This window comes from Cyprinus carpio, chromosome B20 (genome assembly GCF_018340385.1).
Source record: "Cyprinus carpio isolate SPL01 chromosome B20, ASM1834038v1, whole genome shotgun sequence".
NCBI lineage: Eukaryota > Metazoa > Chordata > Actinopteri > Cypriniformes > Cyprinidae > Cyprinus > Cyprinus carpio.
The window spans coordinates 4,805,261-4,812,760 of NC_056616.1; the positions used below are offsets into that span (position 1 = coordinate 4,805,261).

The following is a 7,500-nucleotide window of genomic DNA, read 5'->3' on the forward strand; positions in this document are numbered from 1 at the left end:
TGTATATTTTTCATAATACTGAAAAAATATATATAATGAAAATGTGATTTTATATGTAAATAATTGTATATAACTAACACATATTACAAATCTAATACTGATAACACAGACAATAGAAATTAATAAATATTAATATAATATGTAAACTACATAATATGGATTAAATATTATATATTTATGTTGATAATATATACAACAATAATATAATATTACAATAATATATAAGTATGTAAATAATAAATAATACAGATGATATATAAAATAATGGAAAAATAATATACGTAAATAAATATATGTGAACTATTAATAACACTGTTAACATAAAAGTGACAAAAGTGAAAGTGACGTGACATTCAGCCAAGTATGGTGACCCATACTCAGAATTTGTGCTCTGCATTTAACCCATCCGAAGTGCACACACACAGAGCAGTAAACCAACAACACTGTAACACCACACCCCGGAGCAGTGGGCAGCCATTTATGCTGCGGGCGCCCGGGGAGCAGTTTGGGGTTCAGTGCCTTGCCAAGGGCAACCTAAGTCGTGGTATTGAATAGTATAACATATGATATAATATAACAATATAGTATAACATATAATAAATGCATATATATACTGGTTAATTTCAACTTAACTAAAACTAAAATAAAAGCTAAATAGACATTAAAAAACTAACCATGATTAAAAACACTTGTTACTTGAAATAAAAATTTCAGTTATACTTCATACTTTCAATAAATACTTTAAAAAAACAAATTCGATAAATGTAACTTTCATTTAGTTTAAGTTCAAGTATTAAAATGATTAAAACTGAAAATAACAAACAAATAATAACTAAAAACTAAAACATTTTTAAAAAGAAAAACTAATAAAAATTGCTAAAACCTTTACTAAAATTAATCTGAAAATGGAAAATAAATCTAAAATGAAAATAAACTAAAATTGAAAAAAAAAATTATAAAAAATAAATAGACATTAAAAAACAATAAAATTAAGAAAATTTTAAATGAAAACAGAAAATATAAAACTAAAACTGAAATTAAAAATAATAAAAACTAAACATTTAAATAAAACAAAAAACACAACAAAATGAACTAAAATTAAAATACAAAATATAAAAATAAAACAAAATAATTGAACTAAAACAAATAAAAAAGTATTAAAAACTAAATTGGCATAAAAAATAACAAAACTGAGAAAAACAATAAAAATACTTTAAAACAGCACACATCTCGGCTCATCACAACCACAAAAAACAACCAGCATCAACCAGACACACAGCATATGAATAATAAATCATACTGCTACAATATAATACTGATAAAATAAAAACATTATAATATCATATAATAACATATCTGTTAATAAATATATGTAAATAATATTGATAAATGATTTTATTAATAGATGCCTGTTGTTCAGTACTGTTATTATGCGTTATTATGCGTTCTAAACCCGAGTCAACTGCACTGCTGTCTACATAGGCTGCTCCCTTGTTATCAATAAAAAATTTAAAAAAGTTTAAATAATTGAATACATATCATTTTAACAATTTATTATTTATTAAAATAAAAATAATAATTTAATTATTTTCTGCAAAAAAGTAAAATATTTTTTTTGTTCCCCATTTACATTTTTCTGGATTCCATTTTAATGTATTAATTTCACTTCAATCAAAATCAAATCAAAACCATGTCTAAACAAATGAATCCATAAAACTTAAATCCAATTTATTTACAACTAAAAAAAATAAAACACCCCCTAATAAATCAGTATTACATTTATATTCCCTTTTAATTTTCCAATTAAACCTTTCTAGATTCCATTCCATTTTATTTGATTAATTGAATTGTAGTCAAATTAAAAATAATAATAAAAAAAACATTTTAATTGAATTTATAAAACATTTACAATTTTGTAAATTATTGACATTTTAACAAAAACAAAAGCCTATGAAATCTCTTATTTTTTCCCAAATTCTGTGTTTTCTGTTTTAATTTTTCTGCGTTTTGTAATTTAGGATTTAAAAGTAATTTATCATCTAAAATAGCAGTAATTGAATTAATATATTAATTCACCTATTTACTTTTGATTTATGTTTTCCATTAAATTTTTTCTGGATTCCATTTTAATTTGTTTATTAAATTTTTAATCAAAATCAAATCAAAAACCATGTATAAACAAATTCATTCATACATCTTCAACTATTTATTACAATGTTTTTTTTTCAAAAAATCATTTTTTTCATAATTTATTTTCCAGATTTCATTTTAATTTATTAATTAAACTGTTATCAATATAAAAATAAAAAAAGTAAAAAAAATGCATGAAATTATAAAAATTTATTAATTTATTATTTTCCACAAAAAAAGTCCTAAATTATGTATGTTCCATTTTAATTTTTCTGATTCCATTTTAACTGACTAATTAAATTGTAATCAAATTAAAAATAATAATAAAAAAGTCTAAAAATTTAATTAATAAAACTTTTACAATTTATTAAATTATTTACATTTCAACAAAAAACAAAAGCCTATGAAATCTCTTATTTTTTTCCCAGATTCTGTGTTTTCTGTTTTAATTTTTCAGCATTTTGTACTTTATGATTTAAAAGTAATTTATCATCTAAAATGGCAATAATTTAATAAATTCATTAATTCACCTATTTACTTTTGATTTATAACTTCAAAATATTCCATGATATTCTGCTGCACTTTAAATACCATTTTTATAACTGGATTCCACTATTCAATAAATAAGTCCATTTTAATTAGACTGAACTGTTTTTAATTTATAAAAAATGTGAAAACTTTAGCTGCCAGTGTCTTCTAGTGAGTTGTCTCACCAGGTGACGTGCATTACGAGTCTCACCTCTCGTCGAGTTCCTGTCCGTTAAACGGCTTTGCGCGGCGTGGCTAAGCGGGGATGAGCGGCCAGACCTGCCCAAATAATCCCAATGAATGCCTCTTCCCTCCAAGTCTCTCCAAGCCCCGCCTCTCTGCTCCACCCACACTGGAGCGGCGTCTGTCCCGCCGGCTGGAGGATGGAGGCAAAGCGTCCTCATCGCCGTCCTCGTGCCGAAGAGTCGCCTGCGAAGGAGGACGCGATCAGAACCGAGAGACTGGATCAGACATCAGTCAGACGGGAACCTGTCAGACCTCGTAGATGTTGAGCTGCTCCAGCAGGTCCAGATCGGTTCCCTTCCGACCCAGATAACGCTGCGACACACTCTCCATTCCCTGCTCCTCCAGAACATCCACCGTATCATAGAACGAGTCCTGATCGGGCAGCGCCGCCAGCGTCTGACGCACAGAGAGAGAGAGAGTGTGTGAGTGTGTGTGTGTGTGTGTGTGTGAGAGAGCGAGAGAGAGAGAGTGTGTGTGTGTGTGTGTGTGTGTGTGTTTGGAGAGAGAGAGAGAGAGAGAGAGTGTGTGTGTGTGTGTGTTTGAAGAGAGATTGAGAGTGTGTGTGTGTGAGAGAGAGAGAGCGAGAGAGTGAGTGTGTGTGTGTGTGTGAGAGAGAGAGAGCGAGAGAGTGAGTGTGTGTGTGTGTGTGTGAGAGAGAGAGCGAGAGAGTGAGTGTTTGTGTGTGTGTGTGTGTGAGAGAGAGAGAGCGAGAGAGTGAGTGTGTGTGTGTGTGTGTGAGAGAGAGAGAGTGAGTGTGTGTGTGTGTGTGTGAGAGAGAGAGCGAGAGAGTGAGTGTGTGTGGGAGTGTGTTGTGGAGAGAGAGGGAGATGTGTGTGTGTGGTGTGTGTGTGAGAGAGAGAGCGCGAGAGAGTGAGAGTGAGTGGTGAGTGTGTGTGTGTGTGGAGAGAGAGCGTGAGTGTGTGTGTGTGTGTGAGAGAGAGAGAGAGTGAGTGTGAGTGTCTGAGTGTGTGAGAGAGAGAGAGAGTGAGTGTGTGTGTGTGTGTGAGAGAGAGAGAGCGAGAGAGTGAGTGTGTGTGTGTGTGTGAGAGAGAGAGAGCGAGAGAGTGAGTGTTTGTGTGTGTGTCTGGAGAGAGAGAGAGAGAGTGTGTGTGTGTGTGTGTTTGGAGAGAGAGAGAGAGAGCGAGAGAGTGAGTGAGTGTGTGTGTGTGTGTGTGTGTGAGAGAGAGAGAGCGAGAGAGTGTGTGTGTGTGTGTGTGTGTGAGAGAGAGAGAGAGAGAGAGAGAGAGAGAGTGAGTGTGTGTGTGTGTGTCTGTCTGTCTGTGTGAGAGTGTGTGTGTGTGTGTGAGAGAGAGAGAGAGAGAGAGAGAGAGAGAGAGAGAGACTGAGAGTGAGCATGTGTGTGTGTGTGTGTGTGAGTGTGAGAGTGAGTGTGTGTGTCACCTTGTTAATGAGGGTCATCACGTACACCAGCAGCTCTGTGTCCACACCATCCTTCTCTGCTAAAATCTCCATAGCATTTGACCACTGCTTACAGCCTGACCATCACACACACACACACACACACACACACACATCACCACATGATTTTGCAAATCATTCAAAACTCACGACTGAACAAACAAACAAGCATTTAGTGCTGGTGTCTTTTATTAATATATTATAATCATAAATTCATTGTTATTAATAATTAATAATACTTAATTTATTATTTGTTTATTAATTATTTAAATAATCCATGGATCATTCTTAACATAACATCATAATATCAGTTCAAAGAAATAAGATAAGGAATTATTGCATTGTGACATTATTTCAAAGACCATTAAACATTTTCTCCCATGCTCTGTAACTAAATTAATTCATTTATAATTTTTTTTATTGTAAATGTTTATTTTATCATATTACTTAATATTATATTATTGATATTATAATTATAAATGATTACTGAATTTAGAATTATAAATTTGCTATTTTTAATAATTATTAATAACTCGTAATTATTTATGATTTGTTTATTATTTAAAGAATTCATGCATAATTCTTTAAATAACGTGATATGGATGAGAAATAGTTCGACTGAACCAATCAGAGCTATAATTCATACCAAAATCATAAGAAATACATGGGAAATTATATTTTGCATAAGGAATTATTGCATTGTGACATTATTTCAGACAATTAAAAATGCACCCCCAAATCCTCATAATGTTCTGCAAAAAGATAAATTACTTATTTAATTTTTACATTTTCATAATAACTATTTATTTCATATTATTTATAGAATTAATTATAATTTATAATGATAAATTACTAACATTTCCATAGTTATTTATAAATTATTTATTTATTATTTAAAAAAAAATGAATGCATAATAGTAGTATTTAGTGTTCGGTGTTTTCATGATTTTTTAATTGTTTATTTATAATTAAAAAAACATGCATCATGGTAGTATTTGGTGGGGCTTTAGAATAATTAATAATTATTAATCATAAGCAATTATTAGTTTATAATCAAAAATATAAGGATAATTATTTTATCTTTAATTATTTATCTAATTAATTATCTAATTTAAATGAAAAATAATTGTATTATTAATGATCGCAGTACAATGTTTCAAAATAAAATGCAAAAAATGTCAATAAATAAAAAAATATATACAGTACATATAGTGCACACTATGAGTAGAATGCTAGTGTGTGTGTGTGTGTGTGTGTGTGTGTGTTTGTACCTCTCTTAGAGTCCACAGTGTCGATGGCCTGGATGAGCAGCGGTGCGTTAGACTCTGAATACTCAACAAACACCAGCAGCAGCTTCAGAGACGTCTTGACCACCAGACGAAACTGAACACACACACACACACACACACACACGGATCAGATCTCACTCATCATGATCTGCATCACATACACTGATCAAAAGGCGTGTCACCTTTGAGCCACTGAGCAGGTAGAGCCACTGGATGGTCTCGGTGTGACCTATGACCCCGTTCATCCCGTCCACATACAGCATGATCTGACCCAGAGCTGCAGACAGAAACACAAGGGACTGAGCGCTCATTAACATAAACCTGATGATTCTGAAAGTGGGTGGGGCGGCCAGATACAATTATTCTGACACACAAAATTAACTATTCAATGTGTTTTTACTCTAATGATGAATAAATCGCTGTCATGTAAAATGATGAATAAGTCAGATTTTTAAAAATCATTTTATTGAGATCGCAAAGGTCCAATATTTTGCATCTAAGGCACAAAATACTTTTTCATTTAGATATAAACTATTATTAATTGTTTATTTATTATAAAATAACATGCATGGTGTTAGTATTTGGAATGGCTTTAAAATTATTAATAGTTAATAATGATTAATTATATGGAATAATTCATAATTATAAAGTATCATTTTTTTGTTTGTTTTAATTATTTATTATTATTGTATTTGGTATTTAAAAGTTAATACATCATGATAGTTTTTAGTGTGATTTAAAATGATTGATAATTATCAATTATGATAAAGTATTAATTTATAATCATATTGTAGTTTTAATTGTTTATAAATTGTGTATTTTTCATTAAATTCATGAATCATGGTAGCATTTGGTGTGGCTTTAAAATAACTAATAATTAATATGATTAATTATAAGTAATTATTCATGTATAGGCATAAGTTAAGTATAATTCATTTATTTGTTTTAATTAATGATTAGATGTGTATTTATTATTTTAAAGTTATTAATAATTAATCATAAATTAAGCATAATTAATTATTTTTTTAGCATTAATTATTTGTTAATTGTGCTTTTAATATTATATATATATATATATATATATATATATAAATCAGGGTAGTATTTGGTGTGGCTTTAAATCACTAATTTGAATGACAAATAATTTTTTATTATAGTAATTTTTTATACAGTAATCTAACCATTGTTATTATTATTTTAAAATAATTACAAAATACAGAAATAATTCTCAGAAGAATTCAGATGAATTACTGGAATTATACTGAATCACCAAAACATTGTATTATGAAGAAACATTTACCAAACAATATTAAAAACAGTTCATTACAATAAGAAACATTTACCAAACAACATTAAAAACAGTTCATTACAATAAAGTGTGTTAAAAACAGTATGGAATTCTATAGTAATAACAATGGCTGCCAAAAGGTGGCGCTATTCTCCCTCATATGGAGATGAAAATGCAAGATCTGTAATACATGAAATATTTAAAATGTTCCTGAAACTTTCAGAAGTCTGAGGATGCAAACGAACCTCTGAGGATGTAGTTCTGATAGTTCTGATCCGCTTCAGCGCCGACTTTGATCAAACACGTCAGACCTTCAGCAACAAAAAAATCAACAACAACATCATCTACCATCACACACACACACACACACACACACACACACACACACACACACACACACACACACACACACACACACACACACAGATGAACATTAAATAAATCTGACCTAAATGTCTCAATGCGGCTCCATATTCAGATTGATGAATATTACTCATTTTCAGTGGTGGAAAACCAAATGTTGGTCACTGTGTATACAGCCGATACTTATTGTGTTTAAACTATACATGTTTATCTTTCTACAGAAAAAGTATTAGCAAA

General features: G+C 30.4%; 2 protein-coding genes across 6 annotated transcripts in view; both read right to left on the reverse strand.

Annotated features, from left to right (window-relative positions):
* fhod3a (formin homology 2 domain containing 3a) overlaps window positions 1-2,928 on the reverse strand; it is a 25,170-nt gene extending 22,242 nt beyond the window's left edge. Inside the window, exon 1 of the mRNA XM_042746447.1 lies at window positions 2,870-2,928. The gene's annotated coding sequence lies outside the window, so the exon portion shown is untranslated. The remainder of the gene's footprint in view (window positions 1-2,869) is intronic.
* LOC109113276 (AT-rich interactive domain-containing protein 1B-like) overlaps window positions 1-7,500 on the reverse strand; it is an 849,861-nt gene that overhangs the window by 458,547 nt on the left and 383,814 nt on the right. The window lies entirely within an intron of this gene.